The following is a 17,398-nucleotide window of genomic DNA, read 5'->3' as shown; positions in this document are numbered from 1 at the left end:
TAACGAGTGCGTTCGAAACCTTTTCTCTGAGTAAGTTGGCCCGTCTTCAAAAAAAGTCACTTTTACATTATAAGTACCAAATTTATTCAACCTACGTAATGCAGAATACAGTCAAAATTTATGTGTAGATATAATGTGTATTCTGAATAAGAGCTATATTTATGAAATGCATAGATAAAAAGTTATTGCGAAAAAACCGTGTTACAGAGGCCCTGAATCTCATAGTAGGCCTGTCTTTAAAGTAATATCAACGTGTGAGAAGTCTGGTCCAAAGAGAGGTTTAACAAGACTTCAAAATGAGCCAAGATGCTGAGTCATCTGAACTTTTCGAAACGACAGCCTAATCTGTGCTGAAAAACCCATATGCAGACCATGAAGCCTAAATGCAATGGAATAGAAAATGAAGGCCACAGGCTAATCACTGGGAACTAAGAGCTCATTCATTGCTGGAAATAATGTTGAAACAATTATCAGGAGGGTGAAAAGAAAAAACATAGTATGAATGGAAGGGGTTGCAGCTAGGTACGAAAGGAGCGCTCAAGGAACCTTGAGCAATGCCTACAGTTCACTGTGTCAAGAGCACTTACAGTACTACCTCTCTACAGGGATGAAGCTTGAAGACCTGATACCTAAAGTAAATATCCAAAAATAATAGCTCCACTGCTTGGTAGAGGTTGGAGATTCTTGCTACTAGCATAGAAGTCCCACTTTTCAGTATTGTGACAGGAACCATATCTTCGCAGATAGATTTAACCACTGGACAAAGTTAAATATCAAAGATGACAATCTGATTCTTTTCCTGTAATGTATGAACTAGGGTGTCTATAATGCCATTCCTATTCCCAAGTATGTACAATTGTCCTTGCAGTCTATCCCAAATAGTATGATTTATCTACCACTTCGGTAATCGCGAGTTCGACTCCCAGCTCTGCCAACGTGAAATAAAAGGAATTGATTTCTGGTCATTAGAAAATTATTTCTCGACATAATGTGGTTATGATCCCACAATAAGCTGTAGGACCCGTTGCTAGGTAACTAATTGGTTCCTAGCCACGTAAAAACATATAATCCTTCGGGCCAGCCCTAGGAGCTGTTAATCAGCTCAGTGGTCTGGTTAAACAGAGATATGCTTAACATTATCTCAGTTGTCCTTCAAACCTGTGTTACTTAACTGGTAACAATGCCATTAAAAATCAACTGACAAATTACACCCAAGTCATCATAGGAAAAAAAAAAAGTGCAGTTGCTCGGTAAGCTGGTTATATAGTCATACTTAAATAAATGTTCAAATAACTAATATTACCAGTTAATTTTTTTGTTAATACTAATAACAATCGCATGAGTGCCGTGTTTAGTACCAGCCCCCCGAGAATGAACGTTGGAACATATCTCTGTAACAATGAATTTGCGGTAAGTTTAAGTATGATTTTCTTAGCACATTAAGAAGTGAACTCTCTTGTCGAGCAGCTACAGTTATTAAAATAAAAGTAATACCATTAACTAAACGAACTAGTAAATATTACTAAATACGGAATTCTTATTAGCAAAAGATGAAAGTGTTTATTGTATACGCAAAAACCATTCATACGGAGCAATACTACCTTGTTCTTTCTTTACGAAGTCCTAGCTGGCATAGCAATCTGTGGAGAACTATAGAAAACGAAATATAGTCTTTTAAGGCAAACTATACAAAACGAACGACTCATCAAATAATCTGCTACTATACGCTTTCTAACTTACATGAAGGTTTTGTGAATTTTTTAACTGTTTATTTTCATGTTAATGTCAAGTTTCGAATTTCAGATTTATCAAAAATTGTATTTTAATGTGTAGGCGCGGCTATTTATATAGAATTAGCTAAATCACTATCATTTTATAAAGAACCGCGTCCAACCTTGCAATGATCAGGACAAGTGAGTGTCGTCCTATCATAAAATAAACATAATCAATGGCTTCACGCGCTTAACGAGTTTATTCACAGTAAATCGAAATGATAACAGAAAATTACACTGCATTCATGAATGACGTTAAGATTACACTTAGCTCATTTACCATAAGGAAGCATAGGGAGATTACACTCAGCTATCAAAGGGAAACAGAGATTGCACTCAGCTATCAAAAGGAAGCATGGAGAGACTACACTCTGCTATCAAAAGGAAACAGAGATTGCACTCAGCTATCAAAAGGAAGCATGTGGCGTCTCAAGCAAATGAATAGTGAAAAGAAATGGAATCACAAGCATGGTTAGCCCCTTAGAACAAAGAGAATGGTTGCGAAGCCTTCGTCATGTAAAGCAAAATGAAACTAGAGGCACGTGTCATCAGAAAAGAATAGAGGGTGCTGGTTTTATGGGCTGCACTATGAGCAAGAACCTGTGCTGGCGAAAGGCCAGCTCCACCAAAAACAACAGGGTGCTGGTATGACCCTGAATGTCACCAACCCTGTCATACGAACCTCTAACCAGTACTGCAAGAAAGCTAAACCTAGATCACTGTTCGAGTTATAAATTCATTTCGATCAATTCGAATTTTAAGAAAAAAAAAACATCTTGGGTGACTTCACTTGATGAAATAATTGGAAATTAGCTTCGAGAGAAACCCTATTTTTTTTATATATATAAATTTCAAAATGAGAATGTTTTATTTCGATCGAATTTTAAGAAAAGCCATCTTAGGACATTCATTAAATGATATAATCTTTCCTACAATTTTTTTTTTAAATCTTCACCATTAAAGGTGTGTCACGTCACCGACTCTTCAAGCAGCGTCATCAGACAGTGAAAAACACCTGTACAAAAAAAAAAAAAAAACAAGAATTTTAGCATTGCTGTACATAACACCTATTATATTGAAAAATCTGAAGAGTGAAAGAAAAAGTTAAAAGTTGCACACACAGACCAAAGCTTCATAGAGAATCGATATATGAGTTTCAAGTAAACTTTATCAATATATCAGAGTGACTTTCCATTTAGTCAAATTTTGTATGACACAAAGTAAAGAGTTACTGACATAAGGTTTTGAGGTGTTATGTACGCTGGCATATTACAGGAATGACAGTGTACATATAAAATAAGAGGTTGTTTGTTTGTATGGTGTTTTTACATTGCATGGAACCAGTGGTTATTCAGCAACGGGACCAACGGCTTTACGTGACTTCCGAACCACGTCGAGAGTGAACTTCTATAACCAGAAATACACATCTCTCACTCCTCAATGGAATGGCCGAGAATGGAACTCGCGACCACCGAGGTGGGACGCAAACACCATACCAACCACACCACTGAGACGAGAGAGAGAGAGAGAGAGAGAGAGAGAGAGAGAGAGAGAGAGAGAGAGAGAGAGAGAGAGAGAGAGAGGTTGTGACTTCCCCGAAAACATCGCAGCCAGAATAGGTTTCTCTTGCTTTAAAAATCAGGCATTGTATTCTCTGACTTTGCAGCTATGCCCTCCTGCATTTTTTCCGAAAATCACCAGGGGTAATATTTCCACTGAGGTTATAGGTGCATGTTTGAGTGCATGGAATATTCCGTTTGCCATGTATCTCGGCATAATACATGTTGGGTTTTTCTGGTTTTTTTACGTTGCGTGTAACCAGTGGTTATTCAGCAACGAGACCAACGGCTTTATGTGACTTCCGAACCGCGTCGAGAGCAAACTTCTATCACCAGAAATACACAATGATCTCTGACCCCTCAATGGAATGCCCGAGAATCGAACTCGCGGATGACAAAGACCATACCAACCACGCCACTGAGGCGCTGGCATACGGTTTACGCAAGTGGTTAACTAGCCAAGCTTTTCCCCAGATTCATCCCTAGGTGGAAGAATCATGTTCCCTTCACCCTTTGAATGCCTCTTCCACCAGTCCCTAGTTTTAAGGTCATATCCCTCCTCACAGTCATATTTCACCTTGCCTCTGTTTTGAAATACAGCAGGCGCTAAGTCAGTATAGTTTTAGAATAATTCATGAAGAGATTCACATACGAAGTGTCAGCTTTTGGTATTAGCCATAGCCAAATTGTCTATTGTCTTGCGGTAAAGCATTCTACAATCGGCATCAGGAGACGGTAGGACATGAAAGAGGTATGTGAAGTCAAGTCTCATTCTGTCAGGTACCTATTAAAGTTACCCACTCGCTGTCCATGTCTTCCCTAAGATTAGCCTTGCTGCGTTCCTCCCAGTGTACAACAAGTGGTTCATCACGTGCATACATGTCGTTGAGTAGTATAATTACCGCCGCTTTCATATGTCTAACAAGGGCAGCCAAGCCAACATCATCAGAGATTGCGCGCTTGACGATTTTAAACCTGTGCCTCCCCAGCCATGACATGCACTTGATGAACTCGGAAATTGTGGCAATAATATATGAAAGACCGCTAGACCTGTTAAAAAAAAAAACGGGTTTAACAATGTTTAAGGAGATAAAAATTGCTGTGCATGTAAGGACAATGGTTTCATCGGCAATTTATCAGAAATGTAAACTGAATTGACTGCCTTTAGTCAAGTTTATCCTAAGAGTGTCAGTTGCTAACAAAGCATAATAGTGAGTTAAATTCAATGACATGAAATCTACATTAAAAGGATTACGATTTAGCAGACAAATGATGACGATGTACTCTAAAAGTAATGATTTAAAAGGTCTTCCTGTCTCGACCTCTAAAACGCTCTCCAATGACGTTGGACAAAAACGTAAAAAGTATCAAGTGAATATTCCCTTGGGAAGATATAGAGCAAGAAACAAGCAATTATGGACAGCATAAGCTTAAAATAATAAGATATACAGTTAGCAATCTTATCAATTCGTCTTTAAAAAAAAAGGGGGGGGGAGGGGTCGAATTTCGAAATTTGAAAGACAAACAAAAGGGTAATTAAAATCAAATAGTTCATCTTCCTAATTATGAACACTAAATAACGGAGCTAACTACGGTGCAATGAAATGGTAACCAACCTACCCAATCAGGACTGACTTTCAGAATGAGGTCTTAAATAGCACTGTATTCTTCCTTAAAACAACGTCTGTGAGGCTATTATTGCAGGAATCTGAAAAGAAAGACAATTTTATTCACTTACTTAAAAAATCATTGCATCAAAAATAATGACACTTGCTAAAGACACTATCAATGCCAAGTATATTGAGCCTAACTTCAGAAAAGTTAGACTTTCTAAAATGGAATATCATAATTAGTGGTGTATAAAAAAACGTAAAATACATAAATTGGAATACAGTTAGCCATTGAACTTGCAGTAAATTTTGTTTTTGGTGCTTAACTTGATTTTGAAACGGGAAACAATTATAGCTAACAATCTGTAAGCTGGCGACACCCATTGGTGATTACCAGAACTTATCAACAAATAAAAACAAAACATTAACCAATAACTCTGTATGCAAAATCTACCGAATTTCTAAAAAATGTGTTCATTAACTTAACATTCACGTACTGATTAAAAACAGGAAAAAATAAATGCTAAAAGAACGGGTAGTTTTACTTAGTGTGACGAACACTTACCAAATCTCTAAAGGCTCTGACAAACAAAATTCTACTTCTGACAATGCCTGAAAAACGGACACACTGAAATGGAGTTACATATTATCGGAAAACGCCCGGAAATTCTCTGAAACATTTTAGAAAGCGGAAACTTCCGAAAAAATGCTGTACCCCAGCTTTCAACAGTTATCTTAATGACTATACACATACCTTTGTTTACATTTGTATTATAATATTAACTGCAGGGTCTTGAACTTTAGGCACAGGGTATACTTTTACTGTTGTTAGTTTCTTTCCGATGTTCCACCTCACTGGAAGCTTTCTGCTAGACCTACACATTAAAATTCCTCGTGCACATTGATTCCCTAAAGGTGCGTCCATACGGTCGAACAATGTCCGACGGACAAACATTGTTCCCATATCATAGGCGAAGCAGGATGACGTCATAAGCGTTGAAACGATGGAAGTAGATCTGGCAACAAACAGTGGTACCAGATGAGGTTGTATACCACTGCTTTTACTCTACTCACAAGGCAAAGATCGACGGCACAATTGTTAATTGGTAACAACGTTTGTCCGTCAGACATTGTTCGACCGTGTGGACATTCAAAGGTTAACAATACGTATTCCACATTATTTGCCAAAACCATCAGCATCATAAAACCACGAGGGGATGGGCAATTGTTCACTTTTATCATTTATCACATCTTTTAATTAGCAGTGTTTGATTTCCCGTTGCCTCCATTCAAATCATTAACATCTAGTTCCTTGATCAGTACTTGTGGTTACTGAAATATAAATTTAGTGTTGAGCGCCTTCAGCGAGAGAAATCTGATCGAGTGATAGATATCAAGGAAGATCAAGTTACGCTGTCTCTCTGTAACTACCACTGCCACATCTGACACCATCTCGTGTCTCTATCCTTTGATTTTCAATGACAGCGCACATTAACCATTTTTTTGCAGCTGCTTCTCATGTGTTTTGAACAGGCATATATTTTACTAATTGAGCTATTTATTGCAAGTTTCATCCCTACCTAGAAAAAGGCTTTGCACGATGCTCCCCCCACCCTCCCATTACTGTTGGAGCGTTTTTAGTAAATTTGCAGTGTATCCGAGGTTTCCAGTATAACACAATAGGCCTACCCATGTTGAAACAGTAGGACTACTTCAGTAACACTGAATTGAGCTGAATACAAAATTTAGGCCCAAGGCCAAGCACTGGGACCTATGAGGTCATTCAGCGCTGAAATGGAAATTGACAGTAAAAGGTTTGAAAGGTGTAACAAGAGGAAAACATCGCATTGCACTATGAATCAGCTGTTAGGAAAGGGTGGAAGGTAAGATGAGGAAAGAGAATATGAAAGGAGGTACAGTAAAAGGATGGGATGTAGTGGCAGCTAGGGGCCGAAGGTACGCTACAAAGAACCATACGTAATGCCTACAGTGCACCGCATGAGGTCCACTGACGGAACTAACCCCCTACGGAGCAGTAATACTGAAACACAAATCTAACAACGCTACTGACGCCCACCCCGTGCTTCGTGAAGGAGCTTACGGTGCTTTGTATGCGGCGAACTGTTGGGGATTAAAGCAAATTTATTATGACGACTTCTAATTCCATCTCGCAAAGAATGTGAGCCATTCTTGCCACAGGGGAGACAACCCGGGGGCAGGATATGAGTTTTGTAATACATTTGTCCACTGGAAAAGGTTTCTACAGCTACACCCTTTAATTTTTCTACATGGTTTGACAACGATTAAACGACGGAAAACTAACAAATTTAAATAACTTTAAAACTTTATTGTGAACCAGAGTAACGATACATATCCGAAGCTTGTTTTCAGCCTGAAGACGTTGCTAAAATAAAGTTTAAATTGCATGCATAAATCATACACTTCATTGCAGCACTTAACCACGGCGATATATCAGACGTGATGGTTACCATTACCGAAGCTTTGAACTTTTCTCGTGGAATGTTTCATCGCCGCTGTTTACATTGCAACCCATTCGTCTCTTACAACAGCCACTGGGAATGTTAGGTTACAATTATTAAAGGTTTAAGTGTTGTTCGTTAGTTTGTTTGTATGGAGTTTTTACATTTCATGGAACCAGTGGTTATTCAGCAACGGGGCCAACGACTTTACGTGACTTCCGAACCACGTCGAGGGTGAACTTCTATCACCAGAAACACATCTCTCACACCTCGATGGAATGCCCGAGAATCGAACTCGCGGCCACCGAGGGGGGCAGGGCAATACCATACCAATCACGCCACTGAGTGCTTCCACTACAACTAGGGCATCATGTTTAAGACAGCAGCAATATAAGGCGTGACCCGACCTCAAGCTTACTCGGGGTATGTGCTAAAATCTATGGTTGTTTCACCAACGAAAATTAAAATAAAACGTTATATTTTATTAGAATTAATCGTTCTTTACTGTTTAACATGCACATTATTTACCTTTTACATCTTCATTCTAGTGAATGAATCATAAATATCCTATCTTAAAATGCCTCTCTCTTTAACTCAACGCAAAACACCTTTTTCAAGACCTTTTTTTTTTTTTAGGCTTTACCATAGACCTTTCCTTACCCCCAACAACAACAACAACAAACTAACTTGCAGGCTTACTCCCCGAATATGCGAAAAGTCAATGCCTATCACCCGAACTCCATTACCAAAAGCCAGAGATATATCTGCAAAATGTTGGAAACTGAAAGCTATGCAACCACAATACCCATTGATTTGTGAATGCCCAATTTGTGGGTGTTCGGTTTGAAAGCGTTAGATCTACGTAAAGCCCGATTTGCGAAAGCCCAAAAGAAGACTAGGGGAGTAAAAAAATCATTCAGACCTTTTGCCAATGGAGGTTCAAAAGCTAGAGATAATAAAGGTGCGCATTAATCTACAGGGGCGTTTATCGCCTCTCCCACACTCAGCCGCTTCACCTGGTCTCCAGCATATGCAAAAAGAACCCCTTCCAGGTATGTTACCTAAAATAACAAGACAACTCAGAAGTCGAGCAATTGCCATTATAAAAAAAAAAAAAAACAATTTAAATACCAGTTCCGTTTACATATACACCACCATATGCATCAAGGCTAAATAATAATGGGGGCAGACAAATAGAGCAAGTCAGGGGAAAAAAAAGGACTAATTTATTTCTCATTACTTTTCTTACAGTCAAAGTCATCGGTCAAAAAGGCTACTGCCTTAACCTTTCGACAAGCTCAAGCGCCAACAAGTGCTGCCCACTTATTCATTCAGCAGGTTTCTTTTACAATATAACTTTTTTTCCGCTGACGCATAAAATATTGAAGCCAAAGGCTCTCAGCTGGGCGTAATCATTCCATGCCAAAAAAGATCTACGCTTTTTCCTGACATGAAAAGCTTTCAGGGTCTCTAAATAAGCACATCTGCAATTATCATCGAACCAGGATACTATTTCTTAAAATCGGCAGTTTAACAGACGAGAAGGAATTCTCCCACATATTCAAATATGGCGCAAAGCAAGAGAAGAACCTCTTATCAAATGTGTTTAATTTATAAGGTCCTTTTCATTTTCTGGCGACTCTCGAGTTAAAATGAGATTATGGACCCAAATATACAACATAAAGGTTTCCAACAATCGAAGGCAGTAAACGCGAGTTAATAATAAACTATTGACTGACAGTAACTGGATAAGGCAAGCTAATGTTAAGCCATATCTTTAATGTATGGAGAAAAAATTAAAATAAGCAAAATATAAATCATAGGGAGGAAGTAACGATAACATATGTTGATGGTTTGAGTGACAAATATCTTTGATATGGGGCAAAAGATAAAATAAAATAAAAATGAAAAAATAAAATACAAAAAAATAAAATAAAATGTAAGCAAGATCAATCATTGACGGCAAGTAATATGATAAATAGGCTAGGGTATATCAAGGGGTTGAATGTCATATAACCATATTATTACAAAAAAAATTATTACGTGAACGGCATAATGATTGGGCAAATAATCGAGACATGTTAACTGCAGCACCTTTTAATTAATAATGCCAGATTCTGGTTTTGTTCAATAAGAAAAATGAACAATATCTGGACGACCCATGAACACGCGTGTCACCTGAAAGCTGTTTATGAGACGGACTTAAGCCTAAACCTGGGGTGACCATAGCTTGCAGTTACTTGATTGAAAGGGGTTGAACGCTGTTGTTTTATTTTGTTAATTATGAAATAAGACCGTTAATTCCAAAAGAATAGGAAGTTAAGATCTGACTTAACATTTTATAGTTACTCTAAAAAAATAACTTTACATTGTAAGTAGATTACAATTAAATGCGTGATCTTACCTTCCCAGAATAACAATACTACACACAGTATTAAATTTCTTATCTTGAATCCATTGGTAACATGGGTAATTTAATTAAGTGTTTTACAATTAACTGAATGATCTTAGCCTCTTAGAATAATACTACACATAGTATTATTATTTTTTTTTACCTTGAAACCATTGATCATATGGGTAATTAAACTATACCTGCCACACGCTAAGTTGGCGGTGATGTTCCGCCCACTTCGTTAGTTCGAGTCCTTTCTTGTATATTCACAGAAAATAGTATGATATGATAGAATCCTCTTTCTATTACCTTATTAAGTGTTAATCATTGGAGAACTAGAGTTTGAAATATTTTCATATTATTAAAATGCTATTCGGATTAGGGAAACTAGAAGTTTTATAAATTACAGGAAATCGAAGCCAAAAATAAAAACCTTTGTCGAATGTAAGCAATGCTTTATTTCGGAGCATTATGTTATATATGGATTCAATAAATCAAACAATACAATCCAAGTTTCATGGTAACTCATATGCTGTCGATTGCATACCTTTGAATATGCCGTATAATTATATGAAACATAAAACACCACGAAATATGCCTGTTGGAAGTAGGGAGGAGGTGTATTGAGAGAAACAGCCGCTCAGCTATCACCTGATTTTGACAGCTCGCTCACCGTAGACAACTCGACTGATTCAGTCAGTGTTGCCATTTCTATGATTTGCTACTTCTGAAAATTAATTTATGAAATCTACGGCAAAATTCAAGCGCCGGAATAATTTGCTATTTCTACAGAAACTCGTAGAAATCGAGAGAGAGAGAGAGAGAGAGAGAGAGAGACTGAGAGAGAGACTGAGAGAGAGAGTAGAGAGAGAGAGAGAGAGAGAGAGAGAGAGAGAGAGAGAGCGAGCGCTTGACCCTCATCCTCCCAAATATATGTAAACATGCTTAGGTAAAATAAACATACATCTTGATACATTAAACATTTAATTGATTCAACGAAAGAAAATACATTAATCAATCATTGGATAGGCTACATCAAACAATAACTTGAAATAACAAAATCATTCATCATCGCTTTCCGACTCCTCACTGTCACTGGTGATGTTTATATTCAATTTCTCAGTTAGATGGTCACGTGCTATATCCCTTTTCCTATAAATATCCTCCACTTCTCTTGCATGACGCATACATGACTTCCAGTCCTCTGCTGTTACTCTGTCTATTGCACGTTTAGTTATACATTCAACATTTGTCAAAGTCTGATTGGGATTTGAATTGCATTTGTTAACCTCGGGTTGAACTCGCAGTGATAAGGAGGAAGTCTGAGTGCTTCATGGCCAGCATCTCGAGCGATTTTGTCAATTTCATACTCCTGGAGGTACTTGTGCTGCTTTACCACATCTAGAAGTTCGGTTTTGGTATAGGAAGGGTCATGAGCTATATTGTGGTTAGCTAACCAGGAGACAATATCCGATTTCCTTGAACTGCTGACAGGTGCTTTGTTCAATATTTCTGAATGATATGAAGCATTATCTAAGACAATGAGCGACCTAGCGGGAATGTTTACCAGTAGCTGTGTTTGAAACCATGATAGGAAGCATGTATGATTCATACTATCATGGTAATCACCCTTATTACCATTTTTCGATCGGAAAAATAGCAATCCTCCTGGTACGAATCCATATTCTCCACCAGCATGCACTATGATAAATCTAGCTCCTTTACCCGTTTTCACTCGTGGACCAACAATTCCATCGGGTAGAGTCTAACATTTGTCCACACACTCATTTTGATTTACCCATGTCTCATCCAGATATATTTCCGGTCTTGGAGAATAGGATTTTTGGTTTTCATCAATAAGCCTTAGATATTTATTTCTGGCAAGAACAATATCGTTCCTTTCCATCAAGAGCTTCCTACCGCTTTCAACTTTCTTATAACGAATGCCGAGTTCCTTAACAAGTTTGAGAAGGGACATATAAGCACAGGGAAATTCAGAGGTGGCTTCTTCACCTTGTCCAGCAGTTTTTCTATTGTTGGAATTTCACCTCTTTCATAGAAAGCCATTATCTCCCGACGTACACAGTCCTTATCAAAATCATCTAAGGCTCCCATTACTGGTGACTTTCTTGACCTAGGGGGTGGAGAGTGCATCTCTTCACGCTTGTGTTGCTGCTTTTATCCGCTGAATGGGAACGAACAGAATTATTCCTGTTGCAGCAGCAGTCCTCTTTACGATATCATCTTTGCCTTCCTTATCATATTGCTCACGAAGATAATTGCAGACCTTAATTACGACGATTCTTGTCTGGCTCGTTATCTGTCCCATACGTTTTGTGTTTTTTAAGCAATCCTCCATTATTACAGTTACTCCTTTATACTTCAGTGTATGTATAGTATATCGCTGAATAGTTACTAAGCTGAGAGCTGTTTCTCTTTTTTCAATGTTAGCTCGGTTAACAACTGCGTTTGAAATTCCCGCCAATTACAGTAACTGGCTATTTTAGTGATCATTCTCCTCCCTAGATAAGGTGCATGTTTTCTAACCATTAATTATGTAATTTGGACACGTGGACTACTATATTCATACTATATAGCATCTCCGTATTTAAATGACCTTTACAATATACATGATTCTGACCAATTTCTTATATATTTACGGGATATTGAAGATAAATGAATCAGAGTGCATTCGAAATCGTGTAAAATCCTTGACTTTGACTATTTGAGTTATACTTTAGTGATAATTTTCTCAAAGTTCTGAAACGTTTTCATCATTTAACAAACATTTTCATTTTCTTTAAAGAGTATAATTAACTTCTACAATAAAAACAACCTGAATTAGTAATTGCAAGCGCCTTCAACACACTCAAATGAATAGCCACACGAATAGTTGCTGTAATCCAATTACCACCCTAGCTTAGCAAGGGGCGGGGCATCACCGCCAACTTAGCGTGTGGCAGGTATAGGGTTAGTTTTCACGTTACCAACAAAATCTCACACACAAAACTTAACTGAGCCTCTTCAGACTAAACAATCACCTTTGACTTTCCTACTAAGCCTTTTCAAACAAAACTATCACCTCTGCCCAAACTTACCATCAAAGTTCATTGTTATAGCAGACGTTTATTTTATTACAGCTCCTGGTAAACGTTTAAAAAAATAAACATTTTGCCCGCTATGACTTGAGAGAAGAGTTATTACATAAATCTGTCAACTGTAATTGACAGAGACGCGTCAGCAGCCTGATGGAAGACGACAGGTGAGACTGGGTCACCTCCCCAAATAAGAGGTCATTTTGACATGACACGATGTTATTGCCGAGTTCGATGTCAGAGAAGAAGAGAAAATGATGGGGAGAGGGAAAGGAAGGGAGAGGAAGAGGGAGGGGAGGGGAGAGGGAAGGGAAGGGAAAGGGAGGAGGGAGGGAGAGAGGGAGAGGGGAGGGGAGAGGGGAGTGGGAGTAGGAAATGGGAGGGAAGGGGGAAGGGAAAAGGGGAAGGGGAAGGGAAAGGAAGGGGGAGAGGGAGAAGGATATGAGAGAGGGAAGGGAATGGGAGGGTAAAGGGAAGGGAAGAGGGGGAAGGGGAGGGGAAGAAGGGGAAGGGAAGGGAGGCAGGAAGAGGGAGGGGAGGGAAGGGAGGAGAAGGGGAAGGAAAAAGAAGAGGGAGTAAGAAATGGAGGGGGAAGGGAAAGGAGAAAGGGAGAGGTGAAGAAGGGAAGGGAAGGGAGGGTAGGGAAGGGAGAAGGGAAGGGAGGGTAGGGAAGGGAGAAGGGAAAGGGGAGGGAAGGGGAAGAGATGGGGAAACGAAGGGTAGACAAGGTATGGAAAAGGGTAGGGAGAGGGGAGAGGGAAAAAGGGAAAGCGTGAGGGAGAGTGGGTGGGGGGTTGGGGGGGAGGTTGGATCCGATGAAGACTGGAGCCTGGAGCCAGTGACAGTCTACAGACATCGAGGCGACTGTGTTACAAGGGAGCAATTTATTACAAAAAAAAGCACATTCTACATAAGAGCTTCGCAAGATAGTTTATTAATAATTTTCGCTTACTCGGGGAGTAAGCCTACCAACTAATTTGTTGTTGCTGCTGTGTTAAGGGTGAGGGTAGGAAAGGTCTATGGAAAGGCTAAAAACGTCTGAAAAAGGCGTTTAACGTTTAGTTGACGATACAGGAATTTTAGAATAGGATATTTATGATTTATTTATAATAATAATAATAATAATAATAATAATAATAATAATAATAATAATAATAATAAACAGTACAGAAAAATTATTTCTAATTAAATATACCGTATTTAAATTTTTGTTGGTGTAACATGGCTCTCTTGTTTAGCATAGATTTGAGCACATTTTCACTTAGATTAAAATTAGGAATATAATGTTTTTACAACTTGTGCGTAAGAGGAAAATGTTACAAGCTGGAGGTCGGATCGCGCCCTGTTTCTTTTACTGAAAAATACAGAAAAAGCGTGTATAATGTATAATGCAGCAAAGGTGAGACAATTCGAGAAATTCACCTTCTTTTGTTCAAGTTTTCACGTTCATCTCCCGCTGGGGCTGGTACAAACCGCGGCGCCCAAAAATATACAAAAGAAAGCTTAACCATTTGCGAATAAGTCGAGAAGTCTCTCAAAAAAGAAAGAAAAAAACTATAAAAGTAGACAGTCATCGTCACTCCCACAGAACTGTAATTCAAACAAATCTACAATTCAAATGGGGCGAGTCATCATCGTTTTGTGGTGTACGTGCAGTTCACACCCAGGTCCGAAGACCTTGGTTCTGCGATTCTGTTCACTGTTACAGCCGCTCTGCAACACCAGTACATTTATTTTCCACGCCTACGTATCTATAATGTCAATCAAAGTATCACAGTGCATATTTCATATAAAATCCTAGGTACCATAACACTCCACAAGCAAGTAATGTCTTGTTTCTAACCTAGAATCATTAGCAATCAAAGTATCCTAGTGCATAGTCTATATAAAATCCCTATAGTACCATAACACTACAAAACAAATCGGTTCTTGATAACCTCTATCAACTGTCAAATACTTCTCTTTATTCACCTAAATGCATACATCAATGAGAAGAAAAACTGCACACGTCGGTTAAGGGGACTTCACAGTACGTTGAATATCAAAAGATTTACCAGTTGTCAACTCTCTAATCTGCAGCGTTTCATTTCTGACAGGCACAATTTAAGATATTAACATTTGTATCCATGATTAACATTTGCTGCGCCTCTATTTCCATATCCAGAGCTAAACAACTCACTCGAAATCACCATAAATTCGGCGACAATTTATCTTTTTTCATTGGTTTCAATTTGCAATTTATATCACACAGTTCGTCAGGAAAGCAATGGGATTAGTAGTACTCGTCCACCGTTTAACTTGAACACTTCATTCGCCGATAGTCTACCACTTTTCTCGTTCTATCACAATGAAAAACGACGTTAAAATCCAAGGCGTCACTTCAATCACGTTTGATTTTCCCCACAACCAATACTTCGAAGACCAGGGAAAAACTGAACGTTACATTTCGTTTGACACTGTCGTTGTCTGAAAGTACTTCACTGTAAAGGGGGCCGGGATACACAAAACACCCATTTAACAGCTGAAACGATCAGTTATTCTAATAGCCGCTGGTTAAATAAGGGAAATAAAGTCTACTAAGGAGGCTAACTATCGGACTAAGCTAATTCATCAGCGTTTCTTTAGAATAAACAGATAACAGAAAATCTGACGAATCGTACTTACGGCCATTAACCTAGCCCCACTTTGGCTAACCTTGCAGTTTTTGACTACAGACATACAGATCCTCAGCGATCAACACAATACGCTTGACAAGAGAACCTTCGAATTATGCAGATGAGAGGGAGAAAATATTCATGTGCTCTCGAGATAACATTCATGGTTTAAACTCCCAGGACTCTTGTGAAGCACCTTTTAAATGTTTCTCCGTGGTCTTCAAGGTATCACCTACGATGATCGAAATATGTACTAGCAATCGAGTTCTTCCGTTAGACCGTTACGAATGTCAATATTTAATCCGTAGGGCAGTTTGGCACATTGACACTAGATATGAGTTAATATTACCTTACCAAGACAACAACTAAAAACTCTGCATAGGCCATGAAAACTTACAATTCGCAACTAACGGTGTCTAGGCCAGGGTAAGCTTACCCTTTCACAACTCAAAACAAACTCAAGTATATAAAAATACTGCGTAATAACGATTGCCTTAAAATGAATTATTTCCTTAATAGCACTCAATACTGTAGCTACATATGCAAAAACTCCTCGCACTGCGATACCAAGCAAATGCATGTTCAAAATATTTCTTAGGCTATATTAACGATTGATCCGGGTCGTTACTTCACGCCCTCACCCACAACTAGGCTGACATGGCTGTGTCGATATTCTGAAATAAGGTTCCTTGGATTGCTTAACTCATACTACAGGTAGTTGTCCTATGACTGGCGTCACCGAGGGCTTCACTTACCGTCTACCTGAGTTCCAGAAGCGGTCTTGATATGTGCACTAAGGAAGATAAGCAAGTCGTCCTAGCCTCAACTCTGGAATGTAAACATATTATGCCCCTGGTTTAAACTGCTCTGTCACGTTGTTGGGCTGAGCCGCCCTCCCTTGCTCACACGGTGATATAGCGTAAATGGAAGGCTCTTAAAAGACTTCCTGAAACACTATTATACTAAAAGGGAAAATGTTACGACGGGCATCAACAGAAAAATGTTTCAAAGCCGAGGGGGGTAACTGATTAAAACTTTTTTACGCCCAAAACTGCTTCTCAATCCTACAAGATATTCAAGGGTATTCGAGCTATTTTGAAAATAATTCTTTACCACTAAGGACTCGTATTTCATAAAAAAACATTTCTTAATCTTGCTGACATGAAATCATGACCTTGACAATAAAACAACACTGAGGAAAACGTGAGAAAATAAGGAAAAAATCATATACATTTTTTTTTTCTGGGGAAGTCCAGTTATGACATTAGACCCGCACCTTGAACTAAATCAGGTAGGGTATCGGTATGAGTGAGAATTTACCTTGTAACAACCCCTTACTTAAATTATGTATATTATATATATATATATATAGTATATATATATATATATATATACATATTATATAGTAAATATATGAGACACCCACGTAACCCAAAAGTCTACTGGCTGCCAGGTACATAATGATCCATTGTCGAGGTCAACGTCGCCAAACTGTCACTGAAACGTGATCACTTAGCCAGAGAGAGAGAGAGAGAGAGAGAGAGAGAATGGATCTTCATGCACTGCATACGATGCCTATTTACGCAATAATTTTCTTTGAGCGAAAGAAAAGAAAATATAAAGATTTTTACTTTTACAAATTCATCTCATTATTTCTTTCGAATACCAAGAAGCTTCGCACTATTTCCTCTTTTTCTCAGAATAAAAATCTCCTCCACCTCTGTAGGATACTCTGGTAAAGCAGATTACATTCGATAATTCACTACAGTCTCTACTGTTTATGTTTTCTCTACTCCTATAACTTTGTCTCTTTCGACTGGCAGGCTCTCTCTCTCT

The 17,398-nt window shown here is 38.5% G+C and overlaps 1 long non-coding RNA gene across 1 annotated transcript; it reads right to left on the bottom strand.

The window, feature by feature from the left end:
• Positions 1–3,318: 3,318 nt before the first annotated feature.
• On the bottom strand, positions 3,319–16,459 carry LOC135225505 (uncharacterized). The gene is made up of 3 exons (XR_010317016.1): positions 16,318–16,459; positions 4,952–5,039; positions 3,319–4,381 (listed from the first exon to the last, which is right to left on the bottom strand). It is a non-coding gene; the product is annotated as an uncharacterized LOC135225505 (long non-coding RNA).
• Between the last annotated feature and the right edge of the window lie 939 nt (positions 16,460–17,398).

Source organism: Macrobrachium nipponense, chromosome 13, assembly GCF_015104395.2.
Source record: "Macrobrachium nipponense isolate FS-2020 chromosome 13, ASM1510439v2, whole genome shotgun sequence".
NCBI lineage: Eukaryota > Metazoa > Arthropoda > Malacostraca > Decapoda > Palaemonidae > Macrobrachium > Macrobrachium nipponense.
Note: the sequence above shows the minus strand (reverse complement) of the source record. Positions and strands in the feature narration are given on the sequence as shown.